This window comes from Panthera leo, chromosome B4 (assembly GCF_018350215.1).
Source record: "Panthera leo isolate Ple1 chromosome B4, P.leo_Ple1_pat1.1, whole genome shotgun sequence".
Taxonomy (NCBI): Eukaryota; Metazoa; Chordata; class Mammalia; order Carnivora; family Felidae; genus Panthera; species Panthera leo.
Genome location: NC_056685.1, coordinates 122,845,611 through 122,862,711, shown reverse-complemented (window position 1 = coordinate 122,862,711; position 17,101 = coordinate 122,845,611). Strand labels below are relative to the sequence as shown.

General features: G+C 42.1%; 1 long non-coding RNA gene across 2 annotated transcripts; it reads left to right on the top strand.

The window, feature by feature from the left end:
• Positions 1-4,304: 4,304 nt before the first annotated feature.
• LOC122225007 lies at positions 4,305-16,253 on the top strand. 2 transcript variants are annotated; one of them, XR_006205062.1, is made up of 3 exons: positions 4,305-4,366; positions 9,360-9,460; positions 15,762-16,253. It is a non-coding gene; the product is annotated as an uncharacterized LOC122225007 (long non-coding RNA). The 2 variants fall into 2 exon arrangements; XR_006205063.1 differs by lacking the exon at positions 15,762-16,253 and adding an exon at positions 11,146-11,255.
• Positions 16,254-17,101: the final 848 nt, after the last annotated feature.

Genomic DNA, 17,101 nt, shown 5'->3' with positions numbered 1-17,101 from the left:
TCCGGAATTCCAATGAGAATTCCCTCTTCATCAGGTCATACTGTTGATGGAGTACTGCTTAAGCCGTGTGGGTCCTCTCCAGCATCTACTGAGTGGAGCCAGTTGGGTGTCCCACGCCCTCAGCTGAGGGATGTGACTGGATTTCACAGCTTTGTTTGAGTCAGAAACCTGAGGAGATCAGAGTCATGTTCTGATGCCCTGTCTCTAATATTACATGACTTTTTCGAAGAAGAAATGTTTATTTAGTTTTTAAAGTTTATTTTATTTTATTTTATTTTATTTTTTATTTTATTTTATTTTTGAGAGAGACAGAGAGAGAGAGAGGACGGGCATGTGCAAACAAGTGGGGAGAGGGCAGAGAGAGAGGGAGAGAGAAAATTCAAGCAGGTTCCATGCTGTCAGTGCAGGGCCCAACATGGGGCTCAGACTCACAAACCGTGAGATCATGACCTGAGCCGAAATCAAGAGTTGGACGCTTAACCAACTGAGCCACCCAGGCTCCCTGTAAAAGAAGAAATGTTTAAACTGGAAAACCATTTTATCTTATCCATCCCAATGGTACTGCACTAGAGAATTCCTGCTCCCACTGTTCAATTTCTGTCTTTGGAGGCCAAGGCTGGTGGTAATGACACTGTAATTTAAATACTGTTGTTCCATAGCAACCCCTTCAGTCAATATCTTTTATCATTTACTCTTAGTTTCACAACTTTGTAGAATTACATTCTGATAAGATGAGAACAAAGCACTTTAACATAAAAATTAGTAGTTTTCAATAAAACTACATGGTCTTACAAAATTTTTTTGCTCTCCTTAAAAATTTGTTATTTGTGTACCTCTATTTTAATATTTTCATTTTTGAATGAGTTCACTAAATTCCCTCACCCACTTCACCCCCCACCCCAAAAATCTTGCTGGAATTTTTGGTATTCATTGAGCAATTTTGAGACAGAAATTTACTTTAAACAATGTTGTCAATCTACCCATGAAAATGATTTATTTTCCATCTTATTCAGGCCTTTGTTGTATCCCTTAAAAGAGTTAAAAATTATCCTGATCAGGGTCAGATGTGTTTATTTATCACTGGTTGTCCAGTATGGTCGGAAAGCTTCTAGTGGTCCCTGTAACCCTTTCAAGGAGTCTGCAAGATAAAAATGATTTTCATAATTATAGTAAGAAAGTTTTTTTAAGTTTATTTTTTTTAAATTTATTTATTTATTTTGAGAGAGAGAGAGAGAGTGTGTGTGTGTGTGCACACACGCGCACGAGCATGCACACGCAAGCAGGGGAAGGGCAGAAAGAGAGAGAAGTGAATCCCATTCAGGCTCTGCACTGTCAGTGTGGAGCCCGACAATGAACTCGAACTCACAAACTGTGAGATCATGCCCTGAACAGATATCAAAAGTTGGACACTTAATTGACTGAGCCACCCAGGCACTGCAAAGAGTTATTTATTTTTTTACTTTCATTTTCCAGAAGCTAAATGACATGTGATATAATAAATTGAATGCTAGAACTTTATTTTGAGGGGAGAGAAAGGATTTTATGCATATGATTTCATTATCTTTAATAGGTGGGGCATTCAAGGTTTCTGTTTCTTCTGGTGTCAGTACAGACTTTTTACATTTTTTCCAAAAATTAATGCGTTTAATATAGATTTCAAAATTATTGGCGTAAGGTTTTTCATGATATTCTTTTACAGTATAAAAGATAACTATTATATCTTTTTCCCCTAATTCCATCAACTTTTTTTCTTTCATCTTAAATGATTTTTAATTTTCAGTGAATTTATTTTCAATCAAATTATTATCCCAATGTTTCTAGATGAATTATTCCCAGAAATAAGGGTCTTCGTTTCCAGAAGCCAGTCATAGGAAAATGGAGATATAGGATACACCAATGAAAATGCAGAATTGGTAATTAAGGATTAAAATTCAGCTGAACTTAGGTAAGGCATTCACTTAAGTCTTTTAAATAAGCCATAGATGAGAAAAAAAGGAGTGATTTTTTTCTCCAAATGTTGTCTCTTTTCTCACAAAAGGAAACTCTGAAATGTCCTAACTGTACATAGAACCAAGTAGTTAAGATATCGGGAGGAAAGAGACTTCGATTCTGGCATATCAGTCAGGACCTTGGAAACTAAAGGAAACAAATTTCAAATTGAGCATGGAGTGTTTGGCTAGCTCGAAAAAATAACAGCTGGAAACTTCTGCTTATTAAATCTGAACAAGCTGTATTTCTGGGGCTTTTTTTCCCAGTAGCAAATGCTAAAACTTGAGAAGGATTCATTTATTCAATACATATGAAAATATGGTTTTACACAGTGTGCATGCGTGCACACACACACACACACACATACACTGACAAACCTCAGACAAACAAATACCTATTTCTTTTAATGTTTACTTATTTTTGAGAGAGACAGAGAGAGGATGTGCATGAGCAGGGGAGGGACAGAGAGAGAGAGGGCGACAGAGGATCTGAAATGGGCTCTGTGCTGTCAGCAGAGAGCCCAACGTGGAGCTTGAACGCACGAACTGCGTGCGATATCATGACCTGAGCCGAAATTGGACGCTTAATTGACTGAACCACCCAGATGCTCGAACCAATACCTGTTTCTATGCCCAGATGAGTCTTGGTTTAAAGATGCACCCGAGGTTAACCATCTCATATGTGAGGGCCCAAGAGGGTCTGATTCCAGACAGCCACGTATACATTTGCGAGCACAGACACCGCAGCCACACTGTCTGACTTTGAACCCTGCTCTACTATTTGACAGCTGTGTGGCCTTGGGTATGCTACTCAACCTCTCTGTGTCTCAAATTCCCGGTCTGTAAAACAGAGTTACTAACAGTACCTACGTCCTAGGGTTGTTGCTAGGATTAAATGGAGGAATGCATGTAAAGCACTCGGAATGATTTCTGTCCCCGAATAAGGCCTCGGTAATACCCTGTTGTGAATCTGGAAAGGGGACAAAATGGGGAAGCAGGGGAGGGCATAGGGATGCTCTTGGGAGGATTTTTCTTGACCCTAGACAGCACACTGAGTACTTAACAATTCTGCTTTCCCTTCTTGGACTTTAACTAGAAAGTAAAAGAACCAGTATCGGGAGACATTGCACAAGTGTGTCAATTCTGAAACTGTGGACATGTCAATGCTGCCTCAGACCAATTCAGAAATCAAGTATACACTGGGGCTTCTATTCTTTTCCTTCCCACACCCTCCCTCTGCCTCTGCCTCCACCCCCTTCCCCTCTTCTCTTTTACTTTTCCCCAGTTTCTGGTTTTTTCATTTACTGGTCCTATTCCCATACCACCTTCTTATTCTTACTCCTTAGACCTTTATTATTTATTTATTTATTTATTTATTAATTTAAATTTTTTTGTTAACGTTTATTTATTTTTGAGACAGAGAGAGAGCATGAATGGGGGACGGTCAGAGAGAGGGAGACACAGAATCAAAGCAGGCTCTAGGCTCTGAGCTGTCAGCACAGAGCCGGACGCGGGGCTCAAACTCACGGACCGTGAGATCATGACCTGAGCCAAAGTCGGCCGCTTAACCGCCTGAGCCACCCAGGCGCCCCACTCCTTAGACCTTTAGACACAGCATCCTGCATATTAACAAACTTGACAGATTTTCCAGTCATGAAATTAGGAATTAAAGAGTCTAGACCTGGGGCGCCTGGGTGGCTCAGTCAGTTAAGTTCGGACTCTCGATCTCAGCTCAGGTCTTGACCTCAGGGTTGTGAGTTCAAGCCCATCATTGGGCTCTTTGCTAGCATGAAGCTTATTTAAATAGATGAAGAATCCAGACCTTTGATTTAATCGATGAGAACATGCGCCAGGAGAGTTCAGTGATGTGCCGAAGACAACAGAAGTGGTGAAGCTAAAATGACGACACGGAGACGTGTCCCCAGAGGTTTCCCGCCCTCCATTACGGCAGGACGTGGCCAATATTCAATGATGTGTCTGCTTTTAAAATAATTCCTAAAAGCAATCGTTACAGCCATCAACATTTTATTTATCGTTTCACTAGGTAGTAAATTATGTACATGCAACACATTCTTATTCTTTTATTACCTTTTTTTTTTTTTAACCTCAGTGGCTAAAAGGTTAAAAAGGCTTCACCCGCTGGGTCCCTGGAGGATCCAGGCTGGAAACATGAGTTTGAGCTGTCAGATGCTCCGATACTGAGTCACGCCAGCATAGAAAGAGTGACTAATATCCTGACAGCTAAACATCAGCAGGTGTTAAGATGTAAGAAAGAAAACAACCTGCATTAAAAATACTCTTCTGCTTTGTGTCTAACAGGGAACACACGGGGAGCTTAAGAATAAGCTGGAACAAGTGAGCAAAACTCGACTTCATGTGTGAGTATGATGAACTTGTGATTTTGTGGAAGCGGAAAGCGTGATCAAATAGTGAGCAGAAAGTACGCTTGGGTGACAGTCAAGAAACAGAGAAAGGCAGGTCCCAGGCCAGTCAGGAGGCCTGAGTGGTTCTGCCTCTCACCAGCCGCGTGTCCGAGGCTATTTTCTCCTGGGTGTAAGGAAAGGTTCAGATGGACCGGTCCCTAAATTCTCTCTAAAGAAAGAGACCAACAGTTCCAAGTGGAGAGTTCTATCTCGTTTTGATCTTACGCTGCTTTCTACGAGCCTACTTTCTGTAGGAAACAGAAACCACTGCAGTCCCCCCAGTATGTGTCCCAAGTTGTTCATTAGAAAAGAAGAGTGCTCCTGTTGGTGGGAATGCAAATTGGTGCAGTCGCTCTGGAAAGCAGTGTGGAGATTCCTCAGAAAATTAAAACTAGACCTACCCTATGACCCAGCAATAGCACTGCTAGGAATTTACCCAAGGGATACAGGAGTGCTGATGCATAGGGGCACTTGTACCCCAATGTTTATAGCAGCACTCTCAACAATAGCCAAATTGTGGAAAGAGCCTAAATGGCCATCAACTGATGAATGGATAAAGAAATTGTGGTTTATATACACAATGGAGTACTACGTGGCAATGAGAAAGAATGAAATATGGCCCTTTGTAGCAACGTGGATGGAACTGGAGAGTATGATGCTAAGTGAAATAAGCCATACAGAGAAAGACAGATACCATATGGTTTCATTCTTATGTGGATCCTGAGAAACTTAACAGAAACCCATGGGGGAGGGGAAGGAAAAAAAAAAAAGAGGTTATAGTGGGAGACAGCCAAAGCATAAGAGACTCTTAAAACCTGAGAACAAACTGAGGGTTGAGGGGGGGGTGGGAGGGCGGGGAGGGTGGGTGATGGGTATTGAGGAGGACACCTTTTGGGATGAGCACTGGGTGTTGTATGGAAACCAATTTGACAATAAATTTCATATATTGAAAAAAAAAAGAAAAGAAGAGTGCTCTTTCCACATGTTCACTGGCTGATGAATGGATAAGGAAGGTGTGGTGTGTGTGTGTGTGTATATATATATATATATACACACACACACACACATACTCGGCACAATGCAATGTTACTCGGCGATCAAAAAGAATGAGATCTTGCCATTTGCAAAAACATGGAGCTAGAGGTATTATGCTAAGTGAAATACATCAGTCAGAGAAAGACAAATACATGATTTCACTCATATGTGGAATTTAAGAAACACAACAGATGAACATAGGGGAAGGGAAGGAAAAACAAGATAAGAACAGAGAGGGAGGCAAATCATAAGAGACCCTTAAATACAGAGAACAAACTGGGGGTTGTTGGAGGGGTATGGGGGAGATGGGCTAAAAGGGTGATGGGCATTAAGGAGGACACTTGTTGGGATGAGCACTGGGTGTTGTATGTAAGTGATGAATCACCGGGTTCTACTCCTGAAACCATTATGACACTATGTTGACTAACTTGGATTTAAATAAATACATTTAAAAAAAAAAAGAAAAAAATGAAAGAAAACAAAAGTGCTCTTTATGTAAAATGTAGTAAATGAAATCCAGTTTTCCCACCGGGGCAATTCAACCTAATGACTGGTGCATAAGCATCGGAGGCAGACCCCTGGTACCATCACCGATTAGCCGCTTCCCAGTTATCAAGGTGTGAAATCGCTGTGATCCTTGGTCATTTGGCTCAGGGGGGCCGTGGGGAGGGTGCAGAGATTTCACACAGTGCTGGGCACATAGTAGGCACTGAGTGTTCTGGTCATTTCCTTACTCGTTCTAAACATGTTCAGCTCAGCAGACTGCATGAGTGTCTCTTTAAGGTCAACACCGTTGAGTCAGTGCTGAAGAAGGAGAAATAACACAGTCACGGTCAATGTTACGGCCCAGGACAGCGTGTTCCTCTTCCATGGCGCTAACGTCATGCTTAATTTAGTCATCCAATTTCACACCACCTCTTTATTCTCACCTCTTAGGGCTTTAGTCACCGCGTTCTGTATACTGGTAAAGTTGACAGATGGACAGACATGAAATTAAAGAGTGCTCATCTTTCATTTCATAGATGAGAAAATGTGCCAGGACAGTTCAGAGATGCGCCCAACATCACAGAGTTGGTGGTGGAGCCAAAATTATGTTGGTCATAGCAGTGTGGCCAACATCAGTGCTGTGTTTATTTCTGAAATAATAATCAAAAGCTAGCAACATGGCAGAAATAAGTGAGACCATTAAAGGAACCTCCTGGAAGGAAGTGTCAGTTGAAGCCTGCCAGTGGCGAAGACTGGCTCAGAGTGACTGACTCCTTCGATGGCTAGTGCCCTCGTTCTTACTCATCGTGGTGTGAGCAATCCAGCCTCACCGTCATCCACCCAGAGTTTCTATTTACTCCACAGTCTCTAAAATGCTGGTCATAGTTCTTTATCTCCTCATAAAAACCCAGGGAAATAGGCATCAGTGTCTCCATTTCACAGAAGAGTAAACTAAGACTCAAATGGAGTGTCTTGCTGAGTCCCACAAGTGGCACAGAGGCAGACCCAGGATCACAGAGGATGGGTCTCTGCTCCTCTGTGATTCACTTTCCTGCTCTCCCTCAGATTCAAAGCCACTCTCTAGGGCTGCCACACACAGTCAGTCTCAGCGCTGTGTGAAAGTTGCATCTGAACATTGTATTTTCCCAAGGACGATGATTTCAAAGTGGCTTGTTTGTCTGGTTGCTGTGGTTAGGCTATTAGTGTACTCAATGTAGTAACAAGTGATTTCCAACTTCGAGTGCAGACCCCGAGGGTAGGTGCAGAGCCCTCCAGCGGAGAGGAGTATTTCCAACGCCCTCCCTCCCCCTCTGCAGGGGAGGCCACTGGGGCTGGTGAAAGTTACACAGCCCTTTGTGACACACAACAAGGTACCCTCTGGCTAATTTAGAGCTGAGAAAAAAACAAACACTTACAGAATTATTGCTTTGTCCCCAGCAGAGGAAACAATAGGATCCACATTTCTGGGTTCTTGCTTTTGTCCTCTATTTCACAATTCTTTCCTACCCTACTCCAGGAAACTGTCAAAATGATCTCACTTTTGCTACTGCTGTAACTAAAGCAATAGGCTCAGTTTGAATAAAGTGAGTACTGGTTACAGCTCCTTTTACGTATCAAGCCGACATGTTTGGGATTTTGCTTTCATTTTTAAGACCTAAATTTTGTAAGATTATTGAGAACAGAAAACCAAGAATCATAATCTAATCGGAGGTTTCTTTAGTTTTTCACAGCTCTCTAGAAATTTTCCTTTCCTTCCTTCCTTCCTTCCTTCCTTCCTTCCTTCCTTCCTTCCTTCTTTCCTTCCTTCCTTCCTTCCTTCCTTCCTTCCTTCCTTCCCTCCCTCCCTCTCTCCCCACCTCCTTCTTTCCTTCTTCCTTCCTTCCTTCCTTCCCTCTCTCTCTCCCCACCTCCTTCTTTCCTTCTTCCTTCCTTTCTTCCTTCCTCTCTTCCTCCCTCCCTCCTTCCTTCCTTTTCTCCTTCCCTCCCTCCCTCCCTTTCTCTCTCTCTCTCTCTCTCTTAATCTTTCCCCAACACCCCCACCCCAATCTACTGGAAATGCTTTCCATTCCCTTTGTGTCTGGTATACTCCTACTGGTCCACTAAAACCCATCTGAAGTGTAACTACTTTGCCCTACCTCTCTCCACCCCCAGGGCAAAGAGCTGCTTTTTTATGTTTGCATAGTACTTCGATCGTGTTTCTCTCACAGTGCCCACCATATTATATTATAAATATTTGCTGCCAAATGCTTATGGGCCACATGGCTCCTATGCTCAAATCCTTTAGGGACTTCTTCTTAATTTCAGTATAAAGTCTAAAGTCCTTAGTCTGAAATCCAGAATCCTTTGTCATGAAACCCTGAGAAGCTCTCATTTCGTAGCTCACCATCCACACTTTTATCCTGAGCTGCAGACATAAAGCTGAGATGCTAAAAAGGGTTATGCTGTTCATGTCGACATCTCTAGCTCATTCTTTCCCCAGCACCCAGAGGACCTCCCCTCCTCCACCCTTTGCCAGGGGACGTCTGAACGTCACCACTCTTGGGAGCCCTTTCCTGAGCTCACTTGGTTCCCAAGGTACAACTTCCGTGCTTTCCCATGACACCCTGGTACCATTACAACCGTGCTGAGCATATTGCATTGACTTTGTCTCTCCCCCACCACACCATTACTTCAGGGGAAGTTCTGGGTCTTCTGTCCATGTATCTCCAGCACCCAGCTGAGCGCCAGGCACTTTTTAGAGGCTCAATAAATCCTTGTTGAATTTTACCAACGAAGAACAGCCATTGCCCATGGTGATTCCAATAGTCATTGCATGAATATTAAAAACTGGTTTATAAACTTGTCATAGGATAACAGAAAAGATAACCTGTGGGCGGACAGATGCGAATGGAGCAGACTGATTCCGAAGACCATGATTGCGATTGCTACTTACTGTTCTTAATTTTTTTCTGAGTTTCGGAAGATGAAACACAAAATGAGTGTGCCCCTCTTCAGTGCAACTGGTGGGAGCAGCCACACCAGAGGCTTCCCCCGAGGCCAGCCCAGATGCTTGCTCTCAAACAAAGCTCCAGCCACACTTCACCTTCGCTTTACCCTGTCATTTGCCTACTTAGGACATTTATTTGCTTTCACTGACCGGTTCTCTCTCAACTCTGATTTTTTATTTGACTTTGGCAGGTGTAACATAGCATTTTGTGGTAGCGTATGATTGTTTTAAAACAGCCCTTCATTTGCAGGTTACAAAGCTAACAGAGACCCTTGAAATACCACAAAGATCATGAAGACAGAAAGTAAACACCTCTGGAGTTGTAGTCAGAAGTCATTTCCCTCCTAGTTTCTGGTTACTTTCCTCTTAATTCCTGGCAGCCTGCAATCATAGGGCTCTGGTCGCAGGCACCAAATGGTAATTTATCATCTTTCTTGGCAGGCTTCCTGCTTCATCCTGCACCTGCCTTCTTGAAAGAAAACAAGACATCAGATACTTATTCAAATAATGGAAGAGCTGATCAACTAGGTCTCCACACAATAGTGAGTTATCCATGATAAAAGGACAACTTTTTCATGCAGTGTATGTGACATATGCATCCCTTCTCTTAAGATTTATGAACCCATGACTATTAGTATTGTTAATATAATCAAACCTTTTACAGCCTCACTCCAAAGCTTAAACGTATTATCAATTGGCTGCTAGGGGGAGGCAATCAATTTCATAAATGCTTAAACACCTGCACTCTCTTCGGATCAGGGGAAAAAATCAATACCAAGTCTTCGTTTTTCTCCAACTATAATGCCACGCAATGTTGCTTACAAGTTTGGGAGGACTTATAATTAAGACAGCCACACTTAAAAGATATGGTGAGCTTGATCCCTACTGGCGGTTTTTGTGGTGTGTGAGTGTGTGTGTGTGTGTGTGTGTGTGTGTGTATTTTGCAACAAACATTTATTACATACCTGTTAACAAATCATGGTGCCAGTCCTTGAATATACAGGGGTGACTGAGACAGGAGACCTGCATTCAGGATGCTCAAGATTACAATCAGGATTACAAGACCTGTAAACTACTTGCTGTAATGGTTATATAAATCAGAGTAATGTATTTGCTGAATGTAGGGACAAAGAAGGGGAAAAGCAAAGGAAAGGAAATGAAAAAGAAAACAAAAAGAAAAGACAGCTTATTAGATGCTAATCACCAATACTAATGCAGGCTACAAACTCCACTTCTCGATGACATTTAATTCTTGCAGTACATGGTGACAACAGGGAGGGAAGTGTAAGCATTCTTAAAATGCTATCAATTCCCTTTTTGTCATAGTTTTTTCCTTCTTTGTTATTTGAAAGATTTTTTTTTCAAAATGCAGAAAAGCAGTATCACCTAGAGGAACTGTTTACTCATCACCAAGAATTAACTGAAGTTCACTTTTTGCCCCTTCAGCTTCAGATTTCATTTAAATAGAAGAAATGGAACGTTGCCGACAAACTTCAAGTCACCTGGGTTCCTTTTGCCCACCTCATGCCTCATCTTTCCTCCCTCCCTAGAGGCAGCCCCTTGCTGAATTTGCTGTACCTTCCAGGTCATGTGTTTATAGCTTTATGCCAGTTACTGATTCTTTGCATTTGTCATCTGTACAAAGAAGTCATTAAGGGGCACCTCAGTTGGTTAAGTGTCCGACTTTGGCTCAGGTCATGATGTCACAGTTTGAGAGTTTGAGCCCCATGTCAGTCTCTATGCTGACAGCTCAGACCCTACATCCTGCTTCGGATTCTATGTCTCCCTCTCTCTGCTCCTCGTCTGCTTGTGTTCCTCTCTCTCTGTCTCAAAAATAAATTTAAAAAATTTAAAAAAAAGAAGTCATTAAAACTAGCTGTCCTCCCCATCCAAAGGGACTTCTTTGAGCATCCGATAATATCCTGATGTGAAGGTGCTTCGTAGACTGTAAATTATGATTGAAATGTCATTTGTTATTATTTTTTAATAACTCGAATCCAATTTATGAACAATTGTGATACTGCTTATGTGCTTGTAACTTGCATAAATTCACACACACACACACACACACACACACACACACACACACACTACAACTCCTCTTTTCCCTCCTCAGTACCTGGTTTTGATATGTACCATGTTAATGTGTATCACGGGAATAGGGCCTGGCCCACAGTAGGCACTCAATGAATGTTTGTTGAATGTGTGTTGTCTATCTTTTCATTAGACGCTCAGTAATATGAGGCCAGTGTCTATTTTCATTGTTGCCGATCCCTTACTACCTGAAACAGTGTTGGTGAATTGACTGGAACCAAGGACAGTTTCTGGAAGTGAAAACATTCTATCTGAGACTGGAAGTCTTTCCACAGGCGAGTAAACGATGGACGGGCCCTGCCTCTGAGAATAACCTTAGAAAAAAGCTGGGGACGCTGGAAACAGGCACTGTGTGCTTCTACTCTGCTCTCTATATGCTTCTCCCTGGGTTTGGATTAGAAGGTGCTCCTAATTAGCATATATCTTTTTAATAGTCATATTTTCTTTGTAGTTAAGTTGCAAAGCGAAATGGCTGCCAGGGGTTAGGATAATAACTGTCTGGTCTTTCTTGGAATTTTCCCCAGATACCCTAGAATGTTATTTTTCCACTTTTTACACCTGCTGTTTGATAGTGTGACACCTGGTGACTGGAATTTTCTAGCTCCCCACCTGTTCACAAAATATGTTATTTCTTTAATCTAAAAATACTCTACTTTTTTTTTTTTAAAAAAAGATGAAGAACAGAAAAGAACCAACTTAGAAAGTTTAAATAGTCAAGGTAAGCAAGAAACATTCAAGACTAACCTGGGTTCCGACTGACTGATGTTTTTACACCCCAAATCTATACAGGAATGGAAGAGATGCCCCACTTTTGCACACGCTTACCTTAACCAAGTTGACGTTCCTTTGCTTTCCTTTATATTATTTTTTTAAATTTCTTTAGAATTTAAAAACCACAAAGAGATACAAACACAGCCACTTTGACAACAGACAAAAAGAACTTTGCAGAAGGGGCTGCTCAGACTAGATAATCTAATAGAAATTTCCCCTCCCTGACTTCTCTGGTAACACAGTGCATGCACGTTCTCTTGAATAATAGCACTCAGCTGGACGGTCCAGGACTAGGCCATCTGCCCTGCAACATGAAAGATACACACATAAATACAACCAGCCCTGCAGATTGAGTTTTATAAGATTTCTTCCTTCTATTTTGGATGTCTAGTTTTCAGAGCTTTGGCATCATTTCCAAATGAAAATATATTTTTGTATTCAATTATGGTGATTTGATCTTAAAGAGACCTCTTCAGTAATCACTTGTTTGGTGCTTTTAGAAGCTTCTGGTGGGAGTTAATAGAAGGAAGACACAGTGCCTGTATTCAAGGAGCGTAAACTCAGAGGATGTTGGCAAACTTGTCTGGACAAACATGCTGTTCTCTGCTTGTAAAGCTGATGGATTACACCCTACCAGGGGTCTCCCACCAAAAGTCAGCGAGAGGATATCTGTTTAGGGTGATCAAAGGTAGGGGCCCATACGGGGGCTCTGTCGGTTGAGCGTCTGAGTCTTGATTTCCACTCAGGTCATGATTGCAGGGTGGTGGGCTAATGTGAAGGCTGTTTGGGAATCTCTCTCTGTCTCTCCCTCTCTTCTGCCCCTCCCTCGTTTGTGCTCTCTCTCTGTCTCTCTAAAATTAAAAAAAATAAAACGAAATATTAAAAAAGGATGATCAAAGGTAGCTTTGGTCAACAGACCTTCCAAGGCAAGATGTTCAGGCATGGAGGTCAATAGCATGTGACAATGGCATGAGTCCTGTAAAAGTCAAACAAACAAATCAACTAACAAACCAGTCTAAGAAATTTTGAAGGGTGATGGCAGGCAGTGCGTCTGGACTGTATTTTCTCTAGCAGATGCTAACCCCTGTCTTCTCCCTTTCCCACTTGCCATGCCCCCCACCCGATGTGTGTTTCAGTTTCTATGTACCCTCGGAATGACTCCAGCTAATATCATTCTGTTCAATGCTTTGCCTGTGTCATCTGTAAAATGGTGTCAGTAAAACTAGCCTCCCCTTTCCTACTCCATGGGACTTTTTTTGAGCGTCAAATAAGATACTGGGTGTAAAACTACTTTGTTAATGTTCAGTTATTGTTAAAATGGTTTTTATCACTTTTTAATGTAACTCTAAATCTATTAAAATGGAACAGGATGAAATAGAATCAAAATAGGGGCTCCTGGGTGCTCAGTCAGTTAAGCATCCAACTCTTGATTTCGGCTCAAGGCATGATCTCATAGTTCATGAGATTGAACCCCACTTTGGGCTCTGTTCTGAAAGTATGGAGCCTGCTTGGGATTCTCTCTCTCTCTCTCTCTCTCTCTCTCTCTCTCTCTCTCTCTCTCTCACACACACACACACACACACACACACACACAAACACAACACAAACACATGCACACACACTCTCTCTCTCAAAATAAATTAATTAGTTAAAAAAATAAGAAATAGAATCAAAATATTGTGAGGCACTTATCTGCCACTGTGGTAAAAGGTAAACAGGTCAGGGACATAATCAGTTTTATTTATTGTCACATCCCTGACACTTCCCATAGCACCTGCCACATGAAGCTCACTTGATAAGTATTTGCTGGAGGACAGCAAGTACTGTAGAGAGAACGAGTGGCAATGTTCTTGGTTCCGTGTGCCCAGGTAGCCAGATAAATAAAGGAGAGGAGGAGACACATAAGAGATGGAGACAGTCATCCAATCGGATGAAAGTACCATATGATCAGGGTGTGCTTTTGCTTTAGACTTTAATTTGGGAGTTATAAGTAAACAATCATTTCTTAGCTCTTAAGTCCATCTGTTTTCTATTCTTTGGGACAGACCCTACCCAGTCCAGTCTTGAAGTAAACTAGTTGCACACAAAGATCACATGACCTGCTAAGTTGTGAATTAGTGAACGGGAAATGTCAGCCTTTAGGAATTTGTAGGCTAAACTAGTTTAAATTGTGTGGAGTGGCACTGAAATCCATTGTTGAGTCAGCTGATAAGCATGTGTGGAGGGTCTGCTGTGTGCCTGGGCCATCGGGAACTGCGGGGGCCGAGGTCCCCAGGGCTCTCTCTTTGGCTCACTCCTGATGGGACAGCCGCTCATTTCCTTTCTGAATCCTCTGGGACACAGTAGTCAGTGGGGCAGTCTGCTCTGCATTAAACCCTTTCCTCTTTCAACCATTTCAACAGTGTGATTGGTTTCATTTTACCCCGGCTACGATGGCACAACTTGATGTACGGTGGCACTAACTCTGGGACCTACAGCGTGGGGAGGCCTCATGTGTGGGTTCACTCGATGTACGTGTTTTAGAAGCGTTGTCATGCCATCGGGTTTGAAACTAACAATGCCGCGCATTAAAGAAATATATTCCCAAGACAGGGTACATGTTGATGGCTGAACTCCACCGGAATTGGTATTTTGGAGGGGAGGGGGTGGAGGGCGACAATGTTTCACAAGCCACAGTGAGAAACACAGAGGTAACTCACCCTCCAGCCGGTGGTAGAGAATGAGAAAACAGCCCCTCTCTGGGGCGCCTGGGTGGCTCAGTCAGTTAAGTGTCCGACTTTGGCTCAGGTCATGATCTCACGGTTAGTGGGTTTGAGCCTCGTGTTAGGTTCTGTGCTGACAGCTTGGAGCCTGGAGCCTGCTTCAGATTCTGTCTTCCTCTCTCTCTCTGCCCCTCCCCTGCGTGTGCTTTGTCTCTCTCTCAAAAATAAGTATTCAAAAAAATTAAAAGAAAACACCAGTCCCTCTCAACTAAAGGATGGCTCCAGGGGACAGTCAGGCTTCAGTTAAAGAACAAAAGTGAAGGAGACGCTCAAAGAAGAGGTGGCCAATGTAGGGCATGCTGCCACTGACCAAACAGCCTTTCCCAGGCTGCAGTAGAAGCGTCTGGAGTCATGAAGGAGCACGGGAGATTGGGTCAGATTAGGGGATGCACAGAGATGCATAGGGGTGAGAGTCAGGGTGGCATGGGAGGACCTGGGGTCATAACCAGGTATGCAAGGGCATGATGGGATTAGCCTCGTGGTCTCAAGGCCAGGGTGGGCAGGCGGAGAGCGTGTGGAGCAGGAAGGGCACAGCTGCCTGCAGGGACCACGTGGCCAGGCTGCCAAGGGTTATCTTCTTGGAGGCTTTATGGTTCTGTGGGTGCCCCCTGCCCCCGTTTCTATCCAGATAGGAAAGACAGCCTTACAGCAGACCAGCCATGAAGAGACCATCCAAAAGTTTGAAATAGAGGGGTATCATGGCTTCACTTAACTCAAATTTGTTTTCTTGTGGGTGGCTGTTCAGCTTGGCCACTGGCCAGTGTACCTTGAATAGAAGGTATTCTTAAGATAACATTTCTTTTCCCTCTACTTTTATACGTGCATATGTGTTTGTTTTATAAAATTAGATATGCAGAAAAAATAAAAGAAGAAAATTAAAAACACTGGTAATTCTATTACTCAAAAAACAGACCCAACTCATCAGTGTGGTTATAATCACACTTACAAGTTTGGTCTACTTTTTTCAGACCGAAAGGTACCACCTTGCACATCCAATTTCATTTTATTAAACTGAAATTAGACTGTAGGCAATGTACCTTTTCAAAACTTAACATTATACTAAGTGAATTTTGCCCCACGACCCCACATCCTTTGAAACTGCATTGTTTTCTACTGGATAGGTGTCACATAACTTACGGTGGGACATTTTGATAAAAGGCCTGCAATAATAAACTTGCACATGAATCTTTGTGTGTATCTCTCATTATTTCCCTAGGATACACCCCTAAAAGTAGAATTATTGAATCAACGCGTGCACGCAATTTCAAGTTTCTCGGCTGTGATCATAAACATTCTTCGTGCGGATTTATCTCTCTTCTGTTGAAGTAGAGGCACTGTGACCAGAAATAACCAGTAACCGTTTCCAGGCGCAGTACATGGCACGCTCTGATGGCCTTCTTGTCTACAAACATCCTAGAAATTCTAAGAAGTCACTCATGACAGGGGAAGTCCTGGCACCGAAGTCAAGAGATCTGGGGGTCAGTCCCATCGCGGCACCAACCCGCTAATTTCCCTTAGGCTCCACACTATTTTTGCAAACTTACTTTTGCAATCTCTTGCGAAATCCCCTCATCTTCTCTAAAATCGGTGTGTTGAATGAGTAACCCGAGGCACCTCCCATCTGTGAAATTCTGTGATCTTGTTTTTTGTAATTCTGTGAAAAAATTGCTTTACGAAGAATAGAATATTAACGTGTTCCCAGCACACGGTACAGACTCAATAAACATTTGTTGAATGAGGGGAAAAATCAAAATTACAGAATTTAGTATATAAAGCAGAGTTAAATCTTAAAAAAATAAACAAATTTATTTCCACTCAAAGACTATTTTACTGCAAGTCTCCCCTGGATAGTAATCACTGTTAAGTTTTACGAAAGACAGGAATATAAGCAGACAAGTTTTGTAGCACTTTTGCATAAAGAATCATAAATGAATTCTGATGGGGAGATAATTTACAAATAAATCAGAATTATGACAGTTACTTTTAGGGTTATATAATTTCATACACAGAGACAGAGTTTGTGACCCTAGTGAAATACATTGAATAAAGTGGTAATAAAATGCTAAAGGTATAAATGATACAGTTAAGAAATGTTGTAGGAAGTGTTCTGTGTATCCTAAGTGTGACACTCTTAAATTTCTTCAAGGAAAATATCAGATGAAATAATGTTCTATTTTTAGGAAAAAATGTCCTCAATTTTGTTAAACTGAGAATTCAAGGGACCCCTAAGATGAACACAAAAACTAGCTGAGTATGGGCACCCCTGGAAATGGTTTCGGAAAAAGTCGTACAAGAACAGCTATGCACTTGCATGGTATCCTAATTGCGAGTTTCACCTGTTGGCAAGGTTCTCAAGATGTCTTTGTCCACATTTAGTAAGGACCACATGATATTCAGCAAATTAATTTCCTGGCTATTTTTATTTGGGCTCTTGTGGTTTATTATTATTATTATCATTACTAGTTTTTCATTCACTGGGTCACCTTGTGCTCTCTGCCACTGGTTAGCATATCCTAATTTTTCCAAGGAACAGTTGAGTAAAAAATCAATTACTTA